Source organism: Triturus cristatus, chromosome 2_2, assembly GCF_964204655.1.
Source record: "Triturus cristatus chromosome 2_2, aTriCri1.1, whole genome shotgun sequence".
Lineage (NCBI taxonomy): Eukaryota > Metazoa > Chordata > Amphibia > Caudata > Salamandridae > Triturus > Triturus cristatus.
This window is the reverse complement of record NC_140582.1, coordinates 60,277,317-60,299,950: the sequence shown is the minus strand read 5'-3', so window position 1 is coordinate 60,299,950 and position 22,634 is coordinate 60,277,317. Positions and strand designations below refer to the sequence as shown.

At 42.0% G+C, this 22,634-nt stretch overlaps 1 long non-coding RNA gene across 1 annotated transcript in view; it reads right to left on the bottom strand.

Moving 5' to 3' along the window:
• LOC146861839 (uncharacterized) overlaps positions 1-22,634 on the bottom strand; it is a 133,558-nt gene that overhangs the window by 42,339 nt on the left and 68,585 nt on the right. Inside the window, exon 2 of the long non-coding RNA XR_014978066.1 lies at positions 11,584-11,630. This is a non-coding gene — a long non-coding RNA (uncharacterized LOC146861839). The remainder of the gene's footprint in view (positions 1-11,583; positions 11,631-22,634) is intronic.

Here is a 22,634-nt window from a genome sequence, read left to right as displayed (position 1 = left end):
GGAATGCTGACAGTTCTTGGGGCAAAATTAATTCTGGCAATTAATTATGGCCACCTAGCCTTCCCAGGAGCTTTAGACAAACTCACAACAGCATCCCAGACTAAAGCATACAAGACAGCGCTGCAGTTGCCCAGACAAGCTAGGAATACCAGGTTATGGCTGGAACTAGGTCTCAGCAGGCCAGAACTGGTGTTATAGGGGGACTTAATAAAGTTCTATATCAGGGTCGTTAAGGGCCCGACAACACTCTCAAATACCACTTGAAAACGATCTTCATGGATTCACCCTGGCACACCAAGCTGGGTCAAGCAATGGGAACCTGAAAATTGAAGCAGATAGTATGCCCTTACATGAGATCCCACACTGCGCCTGGTGAAATGCAAACCATGCAACAAAGGTAGCAGCGGGACCCAGCAGTGGGAATAGTCAGAACATTAAAACCGCGCTCAAAGGTCTACAATAATGGGCAGCAGCGCCATCACAACTGCAAACATGGCAAGACTTTTAAACTGATTTTAAGGAAATTATGGTGCAACCAAAATGCACCACTTTGCTTCAAGGTAAAGAAGGAACTCATCAACAAAAGGGGTATTAGCATGTCTGGTGTGTTTTATGCAATCAGTGGGCGGGAGCCGCGAGGGTGGGGAGTAGAACTCATTGAACTAATAATGGGTTATGGGTAGCACTCGAGCAACATAAATTAATCCTCCGCTCTACAGTAAAGACTCCACGCTTTTTAATCGATTCTAAGGAAATGTTAGTGCAAATAAAATGCATTATTTGGCAAGTAGGCAAAGAAGGGATTCACCAATAAACGGGGCATTCACATGTCAGGCGTTTTTTAAGCATTAAAGTACGGGAGGCCTTGAGGGAGGGGGGAGCTTAGGAAGAGGGATGTCGTTTATATGCTTATGTATACTGTAAAGATTTTAAATAATCATACGGTTAATAAACTTACTAACTTAAACATGAGGACTAGTGGTAGGAGCGGGGGAAGGGGGATGGCATAAGTGAGGAAAAGGGGGCACAGACTTGAGCCACTTCTCCCTTGTCACGTAGCTGGTCAATGAGGTCTGCGATATGTAGTGAGTCCTACAAAAGAAAGAGATATCTTAAGTGTTCTCACTTTCAGAGAAATACATGTAATTACAATTGTGAGCAGATATACCTAAACTGTATCTCTGTGTATCCAACTCTCTGCAGTTCGATACAGAACTAGACATTTCTGAAAATTCAAGTGCAACACTACTTTTTGGTGAAGGTGAGTATTGTCTCTACTTCAGTTCTGTGAACTTACTGGTGAAATTGTCAACATAGATATATGTAAATATATATCATGTATTTAAAGTGACTAAGGGGTCTATTAGGATGTAGGGCGGATCGCCACCGCCCGCATGTTTGTGGCGATCCACCCTACATCATACCCTGCCTGCCACCCATTTCCCCCCGCCATATTAGTATGTCGGAGGGGAACCCGTCCGCCGGTTTTCCGCCGGTCGACAAGTCGACCGGGCGGTAAAGGGGCTGGATATGGTGGTGGTGTCTGCTAGCCACCGCCATCCATATTAGCATGGGCAGCGGTGCAGGGCTTTCCATGGCGGAGACCCCGCCATGAAAAGCCATGCGGATTGTGCTTACGGGGGCCCGTTGCGGGCTCTCAGGGTATTGGGGGGGTGCACATGGGGGGTACCTATGGTACCCCCTACATTGTCATGGACAAGGTGGCAGGCACCGCACGGTGCCTGTCATCTTGTGCATGACAATGCACAACGTGCATTCCCAGCATTGTGACGGGCGGTGCTGTGAGCACCGCCTGCCATAATGCTGGGAATCAACGATGCCACGTTGGCGATGGCATCCTAATTGCCGGTGCAGGACCGCCGCACCACTGGCGGCCAGTCCCTGCACCGCTAGGGTGGCGGGCGGACCGCCCGCCATCCTAATAGGCCCCATAGTGTCAAGACGAATCAAGTTTGTTTCTTTACCACATGACTTAGAATGGTCATTACTTATTCTTAGGTTAATCTCAGTTTTAAAAGTTTGAAAATAGTTCAGGTTCAATGTTCACTTTTATCACCCTACAGCTTCAAAGTCTACAGTATAATTATTAGTGATTTAAACTGTAGTTTCACTAGTTTTAAATTATTTCAAGTTCAATTTAATCTACAATATGGAATTGCGATATTTATTGGTGATTCACTCTTAGGTATAAACAAATCTCAACGGACAATTAGTCTCAGCAAAGGGAAGACCAGTATCAAGTAGCAAGTCCTGGCTGAAGCAAACTTGTACCACAGTTGCCTAGCAAGGAAGCTGTCAATTAGTAGGCATATCATACCCAGTAATCCAAGATTGCTGCCAACTCTCTGGAACATGCGAGAGTTCGGCCTACTGGAAATCATAGTTCACATCAATTTCGCTGCCATACAGAGCGTCCTCAATGTGTGTAGCACTTAAGTCCACACCGTACCAGCATACTGCAATGAACACTGATCTCTCATTGACTGCAAGACAACCAGCATGCACAGTTGTCTTGCAGACCGTCTTCCATGTGCATAAATCATATGTTGCGGCGAGTGGTACCTCCAGCCAGTGTTGAGACAAAATATCGAGTTAGAAATGTGGACTTACACAAATATCAAGTTGGAAATGTCGTTATTCAGAAATATCAACAGCAAGAATATTGTGGTCAAGAATATCCAATTTAGGGTAAGAAATGTCATTAAAAAAATATAGAATTCATTAATATTGTTTGCAAAAATATAGATGTTTAAAATATCCATTTTTTTAAATTAGTGTTTTGTGTTTTAGTTTATATTTTAAATGTATGTGATGTATTTTTTTTGTATAAGTATTGTTTATGTTTTTTAATATGTATGTTAAATGTTTGGTAGTTATGACTTTTATTTTAATACAATTTTGAATTTTTTAGTTCCGTAGGGGGTTGTGGGAAGTAATTTAATTATAATACATTAATGATTATTTTTTATTTATTTAATTTAGGTTTTATAGTGTTAATTGTGGGAAGTAATTTATTTGTAATTAATTATTAATTGGTTGTTAATTAATATTAATTCATTAATTGATAATTATGGTAATTGTGTAATTTTTTTTAGGTGTGGGTTGTGGGGTTTATAGGGGTAAACGGTGGGAAGTAATTTATTTTTGATTAGCTAATAATTAGTTGGTAATTTAGATCAATTAATTGAAAATTAATTATGGAAATTGTGTAATTAATTTTAGGTGTGGGTTGTGGGGTTTATGGGGATAAGGGATGGGAAGTAATGTATGTGTAATTAATTTATAATTAGTTGGTAATTTATATTAACTAATTAATTGATAATTAATTATGGTAATTGTGTGATTTTTTCAGGTGTGGGGTTTATGAGGTAAAGTTTGGGAAGCAATTTATGTTGAACTAATTAATAATTAGTTGTTAATTAATATTAATTATTTAATTGAAAATTGAATATGGAATTTGTGTAATTGATTTTAGGTGTGGGTTGTGGGGTTTATAGGGGTAAAGGGTGGAAAGTAATTTATGTTTAAGGAAAAATTAGTTGATTATTATTAATAATTAATTAATTTGTATTTAATTAGGATATTTGTTTATATTGTTTGTGTGTGGTTTTATTGTTATAGGGATACCAGTGTGGAGAGTAAATTAATTTGACTTACTTTATAATAAATTGTTAAATACTATTAGTTTTTTAATTGAAAATAAGTTTTAGCTGTAAGTTATTTGCAGTTTAATTTTAGCTGTGGGTTGTTGGGATTATAGGGGTAAAGTGTGGTAAGTTAAATAATATTTATGAGCTTTAATTTGTTTATTAATCAATATGTTTCCTTAATTGGTAAATAATTAAGTTAGTTAAGGAAGTACATTTTTAAAAATAAATGTAGAAGTGGGTTGTGAATTGTGTTGTCTTGTAATAGGGTAGGAAATAATAAAAGTAGAAATCGCCCCCGAGAGGGCTTGTTCACAGGTGAACAAGCCCTCTCGGGGGCGAAACAGCAGGTTTATGACATTAATAAACCTCCTTATGCTGGTATGCTGGTATATATATATATATATATATATATATATATATATATATATATATATATATATATATATATATATATATATATATATATATATATATATATATATATATATATATATATATATATATATATATATTTATATATATCACCACTTGGCTCCCTTCGTCGGCCGGCAACGGCGCTGCAAACCAGTGCGGTATCCTGACGGTCGAGCCAGACCGTTACAATGTGTCCACAACTCCCAGATAGGGAAAATCAGGATCGCACTCCGTAGTTCTGATACAATGCTTTTATTTCAAGTTCGCCCTAAGCAGAGAAATCCATAGAAATCAACGCGTTTCGGTCTTGCCACAAGACCTTGATCACGACACTGTTTATCACAATGGAACTCGCATAAGTACCGGCATTCATAGAACACACCCCACTTCCTGTCACGTGAGGATATGAGCATTGTGGGAGATGTAGTTTGCACAAAAAACAAATAATTTAGCAATTGTATATAAATCAACAATAATAACATGTGTGTGCTCACAAACATCCTTATTTTGCGAAATCCCCCACTTCATTCCGATTAAAGTACATTGAACAAATTTTATTTTCTAAATTCATTTGCACGAATTGAACATGGCACCATAATGCGGATGATTTGCCCGCAAGCTCATTTTAGAGACTGTGTTATCAAGTTTAACCTGATCCCCATGCAATTATATTCCAAATTGATAAAGGAGTTAAATAATCACCTGCACAGGCTGCATCCCTCTATACAATATACATGTTTTTATATGAAATGAGACCCCTCCAGTGGGGTGTGAGCGCATAGCATTAGGACCAGGCTTAAAAATTTTTTTGTTTTTGTTGTGTAATACCACTATGGTTACCCTGTTATATCGTGCGGGAAAGAATTTAAGAATACGAAGGAATACCAAAATTACCACGAATAAGAATAAGAATAAGAATAAACATGAGAATAAGAATAAGAATAAGAATCAGACCACCAATCCTATTGATCAGACAAATACATTCATCAAAGAGATATGTCCCTCAAATCATATGTCACTGAAACAGCAAAACAAGAATCACTCATGGTTCAAGTCACAGGTGGCTGTACAGTTCCTCACTTTGATTCAGGCCATAAGGTGTTAATGTCCTCATTTTGATGATATAGCGAGATTCCTTTTGCCGTAAAATTCTCTCTCTGTTGCCACCTCTGATAGACAATGGAATTGATTCAATGCCGTAGAATTTCAAAAGCTTCCAATTGTTTGTGTGAACCTGTCCCATATGTTTAGCAACGGCATTCGTAGTGTCTTTGTTCATTACAGCCCTTGTGTGTTCGAAGATCCGTTTTTTTAATTCACAAGTAGTGCTGCCAACATATTTTAATTTGCACGGGCACTCAATAACATAAATTGTGAATTGGCTTTTACACGAAATGAGCTGTTTAATTCGCCAGGTTTTTCCATTTGCTAGACTAAACTCTGTAGTAGGTCTGGCAATTTCACAAACTTTGCACTTCCGGCATTTGATAAAACCATTGGTTTTCAACCAACTTGCATTCTTTTTGCCTTGGAAATGGCTGTTAATCAACCTGTCTTTGAGGTTCCGAGCTCTGCGATATGTAATTAAGGGATGATTGCCTATGATTTTACTAACAGTTTCATCCATTTGTAACAATTTCCAATTTTTTCTGATAATTTTGCTTATTTTTTTAGCATCATTCGAAAAATCCATAATCATTCTTATGGGTTCAGCATCAGGTTTGATCTCTTGTTTGGGCTTCAAACATTCCTCTCTTGATTTCTCATTCGTCCGTTGCCAACACCTTTTGACCAATGCTTTATTGTATTTTCGCAGCTCAAATCTCCTTGCTGTCTGTAAACTTTGGTTTCTCCACTCCTCTTGTTCCGTGCAGATCCTCCGGAGTGATGGTTGGTGAAAGCTAGTTGCCAACAATGTCGCATTTGTGGCTGTAGCTTTACGATGTAAAGTTGTCTCAATTTGACCATTCTTAATGTATATTTCCGTCCCAAATTAAAAGCAGGTCATCAATAAAGCGGTTCCACAGGACAATTTTGTTGACAAATTGATCATGCTGAGGGTGCCAGGCTACTTCTTTCTCCCACCAACCCATCACTAGGCAAGCATAGTTAGGGCTGAAGGAAAAACCCATAGCCGTACCCATGTTCTGGCGGTAGATCTCCTCCCCAAACACAAATATATTTTTCGTGAGACACAAGGATATCATTTGTAGCAAAATTGTCCTGTGGAACCGCTTTATTGATGACCTGCTTTTAATTTGGGACGGGACCAAAGCGGAATTTGATAAATATTTCCTTATTCTGAACTCAAGTATGTCAAAATTGAAATTCACTTGTGACATAAGCAAGAGAAAGTGATATTTCTGGACACGGAAATATACATTAAGAATGGTCAAATTGAGACAACTTTACATCGTAAAGCTACAGCCACAAATGCGACATTGTTGGCAACTAGCTTTCACCAACCATCACTCATTGCGAGTATACCATATGGTGAATTCTTGAGGATCCGGAGGATCTGCACGGAACAAGAGGAGTGGAGAAACCAAAGTTTACAGACAGCAAGGAGATTTGAGCTGCGAAAATACAATAAAGCATTGGTCAAAAGGTGTTGGCAACGGGCGAATGAGAAATCAAGAGAGGAATGTTTGAAGCCCAAACAAGAGATCAAACCTGATGCTGAACCCATAAGAATGATTATGGATTTTTCGAATGATGCTAAAAAAATAAGCAAAATTATCAGAAAAAATTGGAAATTGTTACAAATGGATGAAACTGTTAGTAAAATCATAGGCAATCATCCCTTAATTACATATCGCAGAGCTCGAAACCTCAAAGACAGGTTGATTAACAGCCATTTCCAAGGCAAAAAGAATGCAAGTTGGTTGAAAACCAATGGTTTTATCAAATGCCGGAAGTGCAAAGTTTGTGAAATTGCTAAACCTACTACAGAGTTTAGTCTAGCAAATGGAAAAACCTGGCGAATTAAACAGCTCATTTCGTGTAAAAGCCAATTCACAATTTATGTTATTGAGTGCCCGTGCAAATTAAAATATGTTGGCAGCACTACTTGTGAATTAAAAAAACGGATCTTCGAACACACAAGGGCTGTAATGAACAAAGACACTACGAATGCCGTTGCTAAACATATGGGACAGGTTCACACAAACAATTGGAAGCTTTTGAAATTCTACGGCATTGAATCAATTCCATTGTCTATCAGAGGTGGCAACAGAGAGAGAATTTTACGGCAAGAGGAATCTCGCTATATCATCAAAATTAGGACATTAACACCTTATGGCCTGAATCAAAGTGAGGAACTGTACAGCCACCTGTGACTTGAACCATGAGTGATTCTTGTTTTGCTGTTTCAGTGACATATGATTTGAGGGACATATCTCTTTGATGAATGTATTTGTCTGATCAATAGGATTGGTGGTCTGATTCTTATTCTTATTCTCATGTTTATTCTTATTCTTATTCGTGGTAATTTTGGTATTCCTTCGTATTCTTAAATTCTTTCCCGCACGATATAACAGGGTAACCATAGTGGTATTACACAACAAAAACAAAAAAATTTTTAAGCCTGGTCCTAATGCTATGCGCTCACACCCCACTGGAGGGGTCTCATTTCATATAAAAACATGTATATTGTATAGAGGGATGCAGCCTGTGCAGGTGATTATTTAACTCCTTTATCAATTTGGAATATAATTGCATGGGGATAAGGTTAAACTTGATAACACAGTCTCTCAAAATGAGCTTGCGGGCAAATCATCCGCATTATGGTGCCATGTTCAATTCGTGCAAATGAATTTAGAAAATAAAATTTGTTCAATGTACTTTAATCGGAATGAAGTGGGGGATTTCGCAAAATAAGGATGTTTGTGAGCACACACATGTTATTATTGTTGATTTATATACAATTGCTAAATTATTTGTTTTTTGTGCAAACTACATCTCCCACAATGCTCATATCCTCACGTGACAGGAAGTGGGGTGTGTTCTATGAATGCCGGTACTTATGCGAGTTCCATTGTGATAAACAGTGTCGTGATCAAGGTCTTGTGGCAAGACCGAAACGCGTTGATTTCTATGGATTTCTCTGCTTAGGGCGAACTTGAAATAAAAGCATTGTATCAGAACTACGGAGTGCGATCCTGATTTTACCTATCTGGGAGTTGCGGACACACACATATATATATATATATATATATATATATATATATATATATATATATATATATATATATATATATATATATATATATAATTCATCAACAATTCTTCAAAAGGAAGGCACCGCACACCAGTAATTCGAGTACTTTATATATTTTTTACAAACCTGCAATTTTCACCAACAAACCACCACCAACGCGTTTCAACCTCAATCGGTCTTGCTCACGGTATGTGAGTCCTTCATTTGTGTTTACCATTTTATAGTTCACCCGTTAGTGCCTTTTTAGGAGGCATTGTGGGATATGTAGTTTTCCATATAGGCTGGGACTTAACACGCTCAATTAATTTGTTTAATTAATTCACGATAAATGTTCAATCAAGGAGTTTCATTACAGTTTAAGCAGCACAAGTCTCATTTTTAAACCATGTTCACAGTACATTTAATGACTCAGTGTCATATTGGTTCCGTTTTTCTTTTTCTTTTTTCTATATGTATCAGAAACACAGAGCACTCCTTCCGGGAACCTGGAGACCCGAGGGAGGTGGCACGCGAACCAGCGGAGTCACCGTTATATTTCACACAAATAAATCACTGCTTTATGAGGAAATAAATCATCAGTTTTTTCCTTTGATGTGTTGGTATTACTGAGAGCGTGCTACATTTTGAACTTTATTTGTTATATATATATATATATATATATATATATATATATATATTACCTCCTGGCGGTCGCCAGTAGGTAGTTATAGTTAGGACCTAGTTTCCATAGGGAACTCATTTTTTGTTTTCCCAATAACTTTGGCGCCGGTTGACTAATCTTCGTGAAATGTTAAAAACTTATGGCCCGCTCCGGTCAGCTCCTACGCTGAAAGTTTCGGGGTGAGTCGCCAAGCAGGGGCCGAGAAAAAAGGGGAGTCGTAAAAAGTGTTTTCTCCATGTTATTTCCCCATAGGAAATTTTAGACACGACTACAGCCCGAGCTGCTGAAAGAAACCTTTTTTTTAAATGGTTTAAATCTGTTCAGTAGTTCCTGAGAAATTCAAAAAATAGAGGTAAAAAAATCAATTTCCCATAGGAAACTTTAGACACGGCTACAGCTGGAACTGCTGAACGGAATTACACCGAACTTGGCAAAAATGTAGTGCTTGCTTCAGAAAGCATCCTTTTTTTAAAATGGTGTAAATCCGTTCAGTAGTTGCTGAGAAAAGCAAAAATAAAAGTTTCGATATTTAGAGGCACGGAGGATCCGCGCACCCTGCCAATCACAAGCTGCATTCTAATAGGATGTCAACACTTCAAACCAGGAAGTGTTGGCAGCCATCTTGTGCCTCGGTAGAACCGAGGCACGAGAAAAGAGAAAAAGAAACGCGCAAAACAAGAAAAGGGGGCAGGGTAGAAACACTCTGACCCCCTAGGCCTGCTTAGGGGGTCCCCCAAGGACCCCCAGCGCCCAAAAAAGCATTTAAAAAAAGAAAATCGGCGAGATGCGTGGAGGATCCATGGATCCGCCCGCGAAAATAAAAAAAACAAAGCGCGGACTCCCACGCTACGTTTAATTGAAGCCCCTGGGTGGGCCAGGTCCCGGGGGCAGAAAAAAAATGTGTGGGGGGGCCCCAATCCCCCCACACTGCCACTCCGGGGCTTTGCATAAATATTTGCGGGGGCACATGGCCCCCCGCAGCCCCGGGGACCGCCAATGCCCAGGGCTTGTTTTTTTAAAGTTGGGGGGCCTCTAAGGCCCCCCCAAGCCCCGGGGACCGCCACTCCCGGGCTCTCAGTAATTATAATCGCGTGGGGGGCACACTGCCCCCCTGCAGCCCCGGGGACCGCCACCCCCGGGGCTTCTTTATTTTTTTAAAAGATATACCTGTGGGGGGGCTTGAGCCCCCCCTCATGCCCCGGGAACCACCACCTCCCCAGGGCACTAATATTTAAATGTGGGAGTCCGTAACGGACCCCCGAGCCCTGGGAACCACCACCCCCTGGGGCTTTGTCAATGTTGGGAGGGGCCGCGCGGCCCCCCTCCTGGAGCCAGTGATGGCCCTTGAGACCACCACTCCCCAGGGCCAGCTCCTGCAGTGTCCCGGGTGCCCACCCCCGGGACACTGCTGTTTGCTATGGGAGGGCAGGAGCCTCGCGGCTCCCGCCCTGTCATAGCAAACTCTGGTTTGGGTTTTGGAAGAGAGAGCAGGAAACCTGCTCTCTCTTCCAAAATTCAAACCACATTGCTTTTCCACACGGGTAGCTGCATGTCAGCAGCTCCCCATGTGGAAAAGCAATGCCGGCTCCTGCAGGAGGCTGGGAGCCGTCTGGGACCGTGGGGGCATTGGGGCTCCCCCCAAGGTCCCCAACGAAGTGGCCAGGCCCTGTGGGATGGGGTCCCCGGGGCCATAAAGGGCCTGAGGAGGGGGGCAACTGTCAGGAATCGCGGTCGGTTTCCTCCGTTTCGTCAGACTGTGGCTAATATTTCTTCTTTTGTGCCCCACAAAACTCACCCTCAAACTGATTTCCCCTTGAGCTGGCGAGGTTGTTGGCATCGCCGGAATTCAAACATGGCCGCCAACATCCTTCAGCATACCGCTGTTCAGCGGTCTAGTTGTCACTGTTAACTCCGCTCTGGTGAAGTCCGCTCCAACATTCTACAGCGCACTTCACCGAAGACTTCAACGGGAGAGGAGCTGTTTGGGCGTCGCATTAGTTAGTCAGGGTAGCGGCGTTGTTTAAACTTAAAACGGGTTAGTTTTCAGCGGTTAAAGTTCCAGAGTCGAGGTCAGTGAAAACATTTGAAATTCATTTGAAGGTAAAATCTGAATTTAGTCACCTTGCATAAATACCTCAGTATTGTTCCTGAATGCGCTACGCAGGTTGCCAAATACTAATTAGCAGAAATTTAAACTAAAACCAATTTCCCCTCAAAAGAATCCTCTATAAACCTAATAAAGAAAAAGAAACTTCCTAATATGCGATAAGAAGGTAAAGGTTTTGCGCTTCCAAAATTTCCCAAGGCTTACTATCAATTCATTTGAAATATAACACTCTAAATGACATCAACTAAGGGCGCTTAGAGTTTCGGTAGACTTGGGTTAAGCATATTTAATAGTTTATACGCGGAGTTTTCAGAAGTTAATAAATCTTTATGACATAGAAAGAAATTACCTTTTGAGCACAGAATAAACCACTAGCTCAAGAGTAAGGAAAAGAAGAATATCAGCGTTTACCATACACTGACCACTTTTGTTCCTTCATTGTGAGTACAATAGGAGAGGGTTGTAACTCAAATTAATTCATACAGCCAAGTAGGAGAGAAGTAATACTTACCAAGGTGTTTCCTCGTTTTAGCTGAGATAGAAGTTGCATCTGGGCTCCTTAAATCAGAAAAGAGAGAAGAGAACTAAGTGGAACCTTCTTAAAAGACATAAGGCAAATTTTAAGAAGTAAGAAGAGAAGCAGCTCCAAGGCATATACTGGTAAGGCTAGCGATCTAGTTAACATTGAGAAAGTGAGTAAAAGAATCTTGGTTCAATTTACTAATGAATAATGTTAATGTTCTCAGTGCTGTTAAACACTCATAGGAAGAAGAAGAAGATGAAACAGAACAGACAGTGAGCTTGGAGTTTTCTCTTCTCTGTCGCAATTCCCCTTCCCCCATTGGAACTTACCTGTGAAGGATATCACTAGTCTAACAGGGACGTTTCGATTGGGGCATTGGAAATTAGCGTTGTTCTGCTCCTGTGTAGTAAGACCTGACAGCAACGCAGTCCCCCTCCAAAGATATTAAAAAAAAAAAAACACTGGCCATACCCCGGGGGATGGGGTCCCCTGGGCCGAATATGGCCTCGGGAGGAGGGCCACATGGCCCCCTTCCATTAAAAAAAAAAAAAAAAAAAAAAAATAGGGTCAGGCCCTGGGGGATGGGGTCTACAGGGCCAATAAAATAGGAAAGACAGGGGGACCACACAGCGCCCCGTTCCCTCCCAGCAACACTCTGCAAACGCGCCCTGTGGCACGTTTTAATTTGGGAAATTAATTGCCCTTTAACACTGGAGGTCCCTGGGGCCCAACTAGCCCACCAGGTACCTCCAGTAAGCGCCACAGGGCTGCGTTGCAGAGAGGTGGTCCAGGCCACGCCCCTTTTTATACCTCTCTGCAACGCAGCTCTGTGGTACTTACTGGAGGTACCTGGTGGGCTAGTTGGCCCCCAGGGACCCTCAGGATTCAAGGGGACTTAATCCCCCAACTTAAAACGCGCCACAGGACGCGTTTGCACAGGGGTAAAGGGTGGGGGCGGGGCCTGAGGTGACATGTGTGCAAACACGCCCTGTGGTGCGTATTAAGTTGGGGAATTAATTCCTCTTCAATCCTGAGGGTCCCTGGGGGCCAACTAGCCCACCAGGTACCTCCAGTAAGCGACACAGAGCTGCGTTGCAGAGAGGTGGTCCAGGCCACGCCCCTTTTTACACCTCTCTGCAATGCAGCTGTGTGGCACTTACTGGAGGTACCTGGTGGGCTAGCTGGACCCCAGGGGCCCTCAGGATTCAAGGGGACTTAATCCCTCAACTTAAAACGTGCCATGGGGTGTGTTTCACAGTGGTGAAGGGAGGGGGCTGGGCCTGAGGTGACATGTGCAAACACGCCCTGTGCCGCGTTTTAAGTTGGGGAATTAATTCCCCTCCAATCCTGAGGGCCCCTGGGGGCCAACTAGCCCACCAGGTGCTTCCAGTAAGTGCCACTGCGCTGCGTTGCAGAGAGGTGGTCCAGGCCATGCCCATCTTTACACCTCTCTGCAACGCAGCTCTGTGGCGCTTACTGGAGGTACCTGGTGGGCTAGTTGGACCCCTGGGACCCTCAGGATTCAAGGGGACTTTATCTCCCAACTTAAAATGCGCCACAGGGCGTGTTTGCATACATGTCACCTCAGGGCCCCCCTCCCTTCACCACTGTGCAAACGCGCCTCGTGGCGCATTTTAAGAGGTAGTTTTAATCCCCCTGCCCTATTATGTACTAGGGCCTTACAGAGGAGGTCATGCTAATCACAGGGGTATCCCAACGCATAGTGTTCCCTAGTGTATGTAGGTGTTTTCACTATATTCTAAGTGTCTTTTAGCATAGCACTGGCTCTAGGCGTGGTTAATCAGAGTCAGTTACCACCAGTACCCGTCTGAAAATGTTGTGGGTACAGGATGATTTTGCAACTGCTCCTCTGTTGGTTCTTTCTGCACGTCTTGCTTCTTCCTGCAATTTTCTTCGTCTTTGTGGACTTCTGTTGCTTCTTTCTGCATTTTGTTTGCTTCTTTCTGTGCTTTTTTTCTTCTTTCTTCACATGTCCTACAGTAGGCATAGTTAGAAACTAGCATTTAAAAAACCTTTGCAATTCACTGAAAAAAACATAGGTTTCAGGCATGTTATAGTTAGAAATTAGCATTTAAAAAACCTTTGAAATTCACTGAAAAAACCATAGGTTTCAGGCAAGTTATAGTTAGAAATTAGCATTTAAAAAACCTTAGCAAGTCTTTGAAAAAACCATAGGTTTTAGGGAAAGTTGTTGTTAGTTGGACATTTCACTCATACAAAACCATAGAAATTCCCCCGTTATAGTTAGTTCAGCTAACTAAAACTCGCGCCCCCGCAATGCACTGCTGATGACGTCACATATTACATCACTCATGACATGGTCAGTGACATCACTGATGACATCTCAAATGACATCATTGATGACATCACTTATGACATCATCCATGTGATAAATTGATGCATCTTCACACCCTAATATAACCTTTGATACACCCACTCTAAATTACAGACTGCCATTCTCAAAACCATAGACACTCCAACACCAATAACTACATACCCACTCACTGATTCTTAGGTTCACACACACATCCACTCACTCACCCGTACAGTCACTCATACTTATGGTCACTCAGTACAGGACTATCATATGCACTCATACACCTATATAGAAACTCACACACCGCCACTCATCCATAGAGGTGCTCACACACCTAGTCAGTCATGCAAATAATTAATCACACTGCCATTCACTTACTTATACAGTTATACACACACCAGCTCACTTACTCATACAAATACTAGCACATACTTACGCTCTTATACAATCACCGATACAAGCACAGACTCATCCATACAGCCACTCTCACAATCACACACTCTCACTTATAGCCATTTATATACTCCAACACACATATATACTGCCTTTCACATATGTAGTTACTAACACATATACAACTGAGATATACATTCACTCAGTAACACACCCATACACACACTCACCCACCCATACAGTCCATCACAGATGCACTCTTGAAACAATGCATCCAGTGAATCACCCACTCACACATCTATGTACAGAGTCAAACACACCCCACCCACACAAACACACAGGCACCCATACAGATACTCAGACAACCAATCAATAACCCATATAGACACTCATGTAGCTATTTGCAAACCCATGCAGTCGCTTACACATCAACAGACGGATACATACATTCACACAGTTTACTCACTAACCCATGCATTCAGTAAGATAATTTTATTCACTCACTTATAGAGTCAGTCACGCACCTACTAAATCATCTATTCAGACACTTATACACCCTCTCATTCTTCAATACGCCTTTCCCTATATATATTAAACATATCTAAACTTTACAGAAACACATAGTCACTGGATGATGTCATCCTCACCCACGCACACAAAGCCCTACACGACCAAGGCCCGAGCTACCTCAACAGCCGAGTCAACTTCCACGCTCCCAAACGCCACCTCCGATCAGCCAACCACGCCCTCGCCGCCGTCCCCCGCATCCGAAGAGCGACTACAGGAGGAAGGTCCTTCTCCTACCTGGCCGCCAAGACCTGGAACTCCCTCCCGACCGACCTGCGCCTGACCCAAGACCACCTCTCCTTCAGGAAGAAGCTGAAGACCTGGCTGTTCGAGCAGTAGCGGCACCCCCCCTCCCCCCCCCCAGCGCCTTGAGACCCTACGGGTATGTAGCGCGCTTTACAAGTGTCACTGATTGATTGATTGATTGATCAGTGATGTCATCAGTGATGTCACTGACCATGTCATGAGTGATGTAATATGTGACGTCATCAGCAGTGCATTGCGGGGGTGCGAGTTATAGTTAGCTGAACTAACTATAACGGGGGAATTTCTATGGTTTTGTATGAGTGAAATGTCCAACTAACTATAACTTTCCTAAAACCTATGGCTTTTTCAGTGAATATATATATATATATATTCACTTAAAAAACCATAGGTTTCACACATTTTATAGTTAGCTGGACATTTCACTCGCAAAAAACCATTGAAATTCCCCCGTTATAGTTAGTTCAGATAACTATAACTCGCGCCCCCGCAATCCACTGCTGATGACGTCACATAATACATCACTCATGACATGGTCAGTGGCATCACTCATGACATCACTGATGACATCATCATTGTGATAGAGTGGCGGTCGCGCGAGTTATAGTTATCTGAACTAACTATAACGGGGGAATTTCAATGGTTTTTTACGAGTGAAATGTCCAGCTAACTATAACATGTGTGAAACCTATGGTTTTTTAAGTGAATTTGCAAGGTTTTTTAAATGCTAATTCCTAACTATAACGTGTGTGAAACCTATGGTTTTTTAAGTGAATTTGTAAGGTTTTTAAATGCTAAGTTATGTATGTTTTATTATATTTTGTATATATTTATTTTACAATAAGCTACCTATGTATATAGTTATAGATTGACTGTATCCTGTAATATGGAATGGCTCGTTTAAAATGTTTTTTCTATTTTTTAAGGTTTTTCACCATGCGCGCACGGTGCGCGCACCCCGCATTTTTTTGAAAAAGAAATAAAATGATTTTTTCACCCTTCGGGGTCCTTCAGGGACCCCCTGACAAAGGCTAGGGGGTCAGGAACTCTCTACCCTGCCCCCTTTTCACGTTCTCCACCTTTCTTTTTCACTGTCACACACAAAACACACAAAATGGCGACCGACACTTCCTGATTTCGACCGATTCGAATGTTGACTGACATATAACCATCAATCAGAATTACGCTCGCGCACGTTATGGTGCGCGCATGGTGCGCGCCTATAGATATATATGTACTTTTAACTGCAATTTTCTCAGGAACTACTGAACAGATTGACACCATATATGCAAAAGGCACATGCCTGACCTGAGGACTACCTCTTTGCCAAATTTCAAGTAGTTCTGTTCAGCCGTTCGGGCTGTACCTTCGACTAAAGGTCCTATGGGAAAATGCATGGGGAAAATGCGTTTTGGGACCCCCCCTTTTTCTCAGCCCCCGCTTGACGAATCACCCCGAGACTTTCAGGGTAGGAGCTGAGCGGAGCGCCCCATTAGTTTTGAAAATTTCGCGATGATTCCTCAACCGGCGCCAAAGTTATTCAAAATAGAATTTTCAGATTTCCTATGGAAACACGGTCCTAACTATAACTATCTACTGGCGACCGCCAGTAGATAATATATATATATATGACTTATCTTCGTGAAATTTTCAAAACTAATGGGGCGCTCCGCTCAGCTCCTACCCTGAAAGTCTCTGGGTGATTCGTCAAGCGGGGGCCGAGAAAAAAGGGGGGTCCCAAAACGCGTTTTCCCCATGCATTTTCCCATAGGACTTTTAGTCGAAGGTACAGCCCGAACGGCTGAACAGAATTACTTTAAATTTGGCAAAGAGGTAGTCCTCAGGTCAGGCATGTGCCTTTTGCATATATGGTGTAAATCCGTTCAGTAGTTCCTGGGAAAATCAAAAGTAAAATCACATATATATCTGGGCGGAGCCTAACCACACATCTCATCGTGAGATCTGATTGGCTGTCAGCACTTCATCCAAGAAGTGTTGGCAGCCATCTTGGGACCAATATACATGATAGCACCTCATTAAAAAGCATTGCAGTTAATAGAAGGTTTTAAGACTTTAGTTACATTATAAATCATTTGTTGATGGTACCATACTCATTTTAGGAATTGTGGTGTGTTCTAAGGTGATTTTACCATGTGAAAAAGCCTTCTGCTGTGATATCATGAATCATGTTTGAGAGAAAACTATTTTCTCATGCTTTTCCCACAGAGGTTTGGAAGGTGATCTATAAGCTAAACTGAGAGCATATTTTCTGTAAATTCACATTATCTTTCTCAGTCATGTGAGAATGAAGTCTGACATTCTCAGTAAAACATGTTCATCCAACAAGGGCAGAGACTGTCAGTTGATTCCTTTGTGTTCTACTGCAGCTTCCCAGAGTGTTCTAAAGAACAACTAGAGCGCTAACAGTCCTACTTATGACAAACGTATAGCACACCTGAAGCCATCTTGGTTGGCATAAAGTGGTTACTCTTAAAACATTTAATTTAAAAAGGAACGAAATGAGGGGGTTCATTTTGCCATAGAAAGTATGATTAGTGCTGCAGAAAGAAAAATTAGGGCACATTTTGAGTGACTTCTCAAATCCTCTTCTATTTCATAAAAAAATTCTGACATGCAGACTGAAACATGCACTTTCAATACCAGCAGCAGACTTCCCTGGTGAGCAGTAGCTTTACTACAGTGATCTAATAAGCAACTAGTGTGCTAACATTCTGAATTTATGGCAAATGTGTGACACATCTGAATGCCTTCTTGATGGAATCAAAGTAAAAAACTGAAAGTATTTCCTACTGAGGAGACTGTAGTAAATGAGGAAATTAGGAAACATCATAACAAATAAGTTTCCCAAAATGCCCACCAGAGACAAAAGAGCCCAAATGTAGCCCAAATATCACCCAGATGTAGCCCAAGTATAGCCCAATGACAGAATGTCCCAGAGTGTTCTAACGAACAACTAGAGCGCTAACAGTCTTACTTATGACAAAAGTATGGCACACCTGAAGCCATCTTGATTGGAATAAAGTGGTAACACTTAAAACATTTAATTTACAAAGGAACAAAATGAGGGGGTTCATTTTGCCATAGAAATTATGATTAGTGCTGTGGAAAGAAAAATTAGGGCACATTTTGACTTCTCAAATCCTCTTCTATTTCATAAAATAATTCTGACATGCAGACTGAAACATGCACTTTGAATACCAGCAGCAGACTTCCCTGGTGAGCAGTAGCTTTACTACAGTGATCTAATGAGCAACTAGAGTGCTAACATTCAGAATTTATAGCAAATGTGTGACACATCTGAATGCCTTCTTGATGGAACCAAAGTAAAAAACTGAAAGTATTTCCTACTGAGGAGACTGCAGGAAATTAGGAAACTTCATAACAAATAAATCTCCCAAGATGGCCACCAGAGACAAAAGAGCCCAAATGTAGCCCAAATATCACCCAGATGTAGCCCAAGTATAGCCCAATGACAGAATGTCCCAGAGTGTTCTTAAGAACAACTAGAGCGCTTACTGTCTTACTTATGACAAAAGTATGGCACACCTGAAGCCATCTTGATTGGAAAAAACTGGTAACACTTAAAACATTTAATTTAAAAAGGAACACAATGAGGGGGTTCATTTTGCCATAGAAATTATGATTAGTGCTGAAGAAAGAAAAATTAGGGCACATTTTGAGTGACTTCTCAAATCCTCTTCTATTTCATTAAAAACTTCTGATATGCAGACTGAAACATGCACTTTTAACACCAGCAGCAGACTTCTGTGGTGAGCAGTAGCTTTACTACAGCGATCTAATGAGCAACTAGAGTGCTAACATTCAGAATTTATGGCAAATGTGTGACATATCTGAATACCTTCTTGATGGAATCAAAGTAAAAAACTGAAAGCATTTCCTACTGAGAAGACTGCAGTAAATGAGGAAATTAGGAAACTTCATAACAAATAAATCTCCCAAGATGGCCACCAGAAACAAAAGAGTCCAAATGCAGCACAAATATCACCCAGATGTAGCCCACATTTAGCCCAATGACAGAAGTGTGCAAAACACTTATTTTTTGAGTATTTGCAGTTTTATATAGTGCAGACTTGTCAGGTATTGGAGTGCTTTACATGAGCATTGGTTACATCACACAAGACCAAATTCATTTTGGTTTTAGACATGGGGAGATTAAGTGATTTGACCAGAATCACAGAATGTTGAGCTGAAGCAGAAACTCCAACCTGGTTCCCCAGTTGCAAAGTCTGCAGCTCTGGAAGTAACACCACATCCTCTCCCCTAGGTGCACCATTTAATCAAGTGGTAAACTGGATAAAAAAACATAAAGAATACAAATAATGTAAAAGTTCTTTGTCGCTATTTGAAAACTCAGAAAATATGTCCTCATTTTAGTTTTTTAGAGCACTAACCATAATTTTGATGCAAATAAGACCCTCTCATATATGTAATTTCTAAAGGAAATATTCTGGGTATTACAGTTTTGATTACATCAAGATGACGTCAGGCGTTCCACACTTTTGTAATAAATATAGAATGTTAGCAATCTAGTTGTTCATTGGGATACTGTTGAGAGGCAGAGGCCAGGGGCACGGACTCTGAAAATTGAAGGCAGGTAGGAGAGTGCAGATGCAACAATTTGACCACACTGGGCAGGCAGGAAGGGCAGTGGCAGCACAACAGACTATGGAGGGCAGTGGAAAGGGGGGCAGGGGCAACAAACCAACAATACAGGACTGGCAAGAGAGGCTGTGGCAATATAATACACCATTGTGGGCAGAAGGAAGAGGCAGTGGTAGTACAACCATACATGCCAACAGACCCGTTTCAGCCAGGAAACGTCCAATGTTTTTAAGCTCAAATGGGCTTTATTTGATCTCTCTCCTGTCTACAATCTCCTCTTTTTCAATGTAACTCAAAGGGGAAATTCAATACCCCAGTTTTTTTTCAAAATCTCCCTCTTACCAAGTTCAAAATGTTTGCAAGTATGGTACATTGGATCATGGTAGGCAGGAGGAATTGGGGTAGGGACATGGACTCGGATAACAGAGGACAGGAGGGACATGGAGAGGTGCACCAAACTGACCCTACAGGGCAGGCATCAGGGTCTGCAGCAGCACAATACACCACACAGCGCATGCGGGACAGGAGTGCAGCACAACATTCCATAGAAAGCAATAGGGAGGGTACAGAACCATGCACATGGACAACAGAGAACAGAGGGGAAAGAGGCAATGGTAGCTAGCTGACCATAATAGGCAGACAGGAGAGAAAGCTGCAGCATAACAGACCATAAAGGGCAGGAGGGACTGATCAGGGGCATTACAATGGAACAGACAAGCCAGGAGGGAGGGAATAGGGGTCTGCACATGGAAACAAAGGGCTGGGGGCAAGGGGGCAAGGCAGGAGCAGCAAGATGACCATGGAGGTCAGGCAGGTTGGGCACTAGAAACAAACCACACCATGGAGAGCAACAATTAGACTATGATGGCATACACACAGACCATGGAGGGAAGGTGTGGGGGGGTCAGGGGCAGCTAGCTGACCACACAGGGAAGGTGGGAGGGGCCATGGCAGCACAGAAAACCATGCATGGCAAGCGGGAGGGTTAGTGGCAGAACAATGGCTATGATGGGCAAGAAGGAGGGTGCAGGGGCATGCACAAAGGACCATGGAGGATAGAAGGGAGGGTCAGGACCTGGGCACAGACAAGAGAGTTCAGGGGAAGGGGCCTCACAACAGACCGCACGGGCAGGCAGGGGGAGCAGTTGCAGCACAACAGACCAGGGAGGGCAGAAGGGTGTGGCAGTAAAATGGACCATGGAGGACAGGAGGAAGGGGATAGGGGCATGGCATGTGGACAGGCAGGGTGGAGGTGGCAGGGACAGGTTACAGTCATCTGACAATGCTAGGCAGGTGGGAGGGGAGTGGCAGCTCAACAGAACACTCAGAGTAGATAGAAGTGGCAGGTCCATGGAACATGGTGGGCAAAAAGGATGGAGCAGGGGCATGCACAAAGACATCGGAGGGCAGGGGGAAGGAGAATAGGGGCAGCAAGCTAAGCACAGAGGCTTATCAGGAGTTCAACGATGGGCCATAGAATTGGGCAATGGAGGGCAGGAGGAGTGGACTGGTACATCATGCTAAATGGAGGGCAGTGGCAGTGCTCGAGCGTGGAGTGCAAAATCCCTCCCTACCGTTGCGGACCAAAAGATCTCACACACGCACACTATCCATACATTCGCTGGTGGGGCCCATAACACCAACACACACTCACCATCAGTCCGTATGAGAGGCGATTATCCTTCCAAGTGCTGAATAGTGAGGGAGGAAGATACCACTTTACCCTAATGAGCAACAAACCTACAAACCCTTCTTATACTCATTAGGCCCTAGAATCTACATTTGGTATTCCCCTCATGACCGGGATGGATCTGTTAGTTGTAGATTTAAGTGAATTTTTAATACTCTAATTAACCTTTTCATTAACACATTTCAATGAATAAACAACCCAACTCATTTCTGTAGATGTTCAAATCCAAATTTATATTAATATTGCAGATTAAATCATTCATTTGATCAAGTTGCCATTCATATTTACCTATTCTGGCTAAAGTCGTCCTCTATGTCAAATCTGGCAATCTCACAAATCTATGCCCATCAATTTAGCAGGTTAAGTTCATCAGGATTTTGGGCATTAATTCAGTCCGTCAAAGATTCAGGCTAACAGCTGTCCTGCAGTGTCACCGTACTCTTCGTCAGCATATCATCAGGAAATGGAAGGAGCGACCCTCCAACCTCTATTCTATGGGTTTTATAATAACTTCAATAGCAAAATGTAACAATATTGAGTTTTAAACTGTTGTGATTGGCTGATCAGGAGTCAACCTCTCCGTTCCCATAAGGTTTAGTCCATGTTGTCAGCATACTTGCTGGTTCCGGTTCTTTAATAAAGCCTTTTGTCTGTAGCGCTGGCACCTTTCCCAGTGGCCTTGATAAGTACAGCTTGCCTGGGGTCAAGACAGGGTCATTGTTGCTCATCTTTTAGCGCAGGCGCACTTCACCCAAGCCTGGTTCAGCGTCGGCAGTTGGGTTAGGCACCAAAAGCAGCCATCATTTGATAGGCCAGAATAGTCAACTTAAGCAAAGAAACACAAAAATGTAATTAATACATAGAAATGACTAATTCAATGTTATTCCCTCGCTAATACCCATATGTGTGTGTATTTATCTAGCCAAAAGCAACACTCAATGCGGTTTATACTTACTAACAAAAAGAACGAATCACAATTTCATCACCAAAGCGACATATATCATGCAATGTTCTAATTATCTATCATTAATATGCGTACGAAATTTAGTTCACGTCATTAGTTAGGCCATGCAGATGCAAATCCCACGTGTATTTCGGTCATTAATAAGGTTGATTAGTTATTTCCACATCACTCCAAACCAT